Raw genomic sequence first — 1673 nt, forward strand, 5'->3', positions numbered from 1 at the left:
TGGCATCCAGTCCCATCACTTCATGGCAAATAGATGGGGAAACAGTGTCAAACTTTATTTTGGGGGGCTCCAAAATCACTGCATATGGTGATTGCAGCCATGAAATTAAAAGACGCTTACTTCTTGGAAGGAAAGTTATGACCAACCTAGACAGCATATTCAAAAGCAGAGATATTACTTTGCCAACAGATGTCCGTCTAGTCGAGGCTATGGTTTTTCCTGTGGTCATGTATGGATGTGAGAGTTGGACTATAAAGAAAGCTGAGTGCTAAAAAATTGATGCTTTTGAACTGTGGTGTTGGAGAAGACTCTTGAGAGTCCCTTGGACTACAAGGAGATCCAACCAGTCCATCCTAAAGGAGATCAGTCCTGGGTGTTCATTGGAAGGACTGATATTGAAGCTGAAACTCCAATACTTTGGCTACCTGATACGGAGAGCAGACTCATTTGAGAAGACCCTGATGCTGGGAAGGATTTAGGGCAGGAGGAGAAGGGGATGACAGAGGATGAGATGGTTGGATGGCATCACTGACTCAATGGATGTGGGTTTGGGTAGACTCCGACAGTTGGTGATGGATAGGGAGGCCTGGCATGCTGCCGTTCATGGGGTCGCAAAGAGTCAGACATGACTGAGCGACTGAACTGAACTGACAGCTGATTAACAATGTTGTGATAGTTTCAGGTGTACAGCAGAGTGACTCAGCCATTTAAAAAAATATTCATTTGACTGTGCTGGGTCCTAGTTGTAATTCCACGTGGAATCTTTGCGCTTTGTTGTCCCACGCAGCATCTAGTTCCCTGGCCAGGGATCGAACCTGGGCCCCCTGCATTGGGAGTGGAGAGTTTTAGCCACTGGACCACCAGGGAAGTCCCTAAAATCTATTTTAGAATAACTTTTACACACTAGGGATAATGGGGAAATTCGGCCCTGTTCAGCCCATCAGGAAGTGTCTAATGAACAAGAGATTGGGTGGGTGCCTTGTAGTACCCAAGTTTCCCAGGAGAACTTAAGAAGCAGAGAGGAGATAAAGATCAGTATAGTTAAAGCTGTCATTAACATCTTTTCCCATCATCATGTTTTCCATTCAGTTTGCCATATTGGCATTTTAATTTTCCAAAGCCTTGTGACCCTATTTCCTGTTAATATTTTCTCTTGACATGTTGAAATCATTCTGTACTCTAAAAAAAAAAAAAAAAAAAAGGTAACTGTGCTTTTATATGTTATCTTTAGGAGCAAAGTTGACACATGCAGGCTTCATTCAGATTGAAGTGTCTGAGGTCCCGTCTGTGAACCTGTGTTATGGGCAGTTTGGAACCAGTTGTATAGCTTGGTCTCAAGGCCAAAATGAGACTGAATTGTGAAGGAGGTGATGTCTGGTTTGATCCATTTCCTGTTTCTTGTCTTTCTTCAGTGATTAAGTTGGCCTGTCTGAACAGCCCATTCTGACCTACTCCCCATGTCTTACTCTATACAGCAGCCTTATCTTTCCTTTTCTGTTCGTCACAACCTACCTGTCCTGAGAACTATGCTTTCAGAGCTCTGCCCAATCCCCCCCTTCCCTGAGTTCAGTATGTACTTTGAGTACATATTGAATTGATAATTCCAATTTTCACATTGTTATTGGAAACCATATTAATAAGTTATTAATATAGTTTTAGTTATAATAAATAAA

The 1673-nt window shown here is 42.4% G+C and overlaps 1 non-coding gene across 1 annotated transcript; it reads right to left on the minus strand.

Annotated features, from left to right (window-relative positions):
* Positions 1-794: 794 nt before the first annotated feature.
* On the minus strand, positions 795-867 carry TRNAG-CCC. The gene has a single exon. It is a non-coding gene; the product is annotated as a tRNA-Gly (tRNA).
* Between the last annotated feature and the right edge of the window lie 806 nt (positions 868-1673).

The sequence above is a fragment of the Bison bison genome, unplaced genomic scaffold (genome assembly GCF_000754665.1).
Source record: "Bison bison bison isolate TAMUID 2011002044 unplaced genomic scaffold, Bison_UMD1.0 scf7180017864492, whole genome shotgun sequence".
Classification (NCBI taxonomy): Eukaryota; Metazoa; Chordata; class Mammalia; order Artiodactyla; family Bovidae; genus Bison; species Bison bison.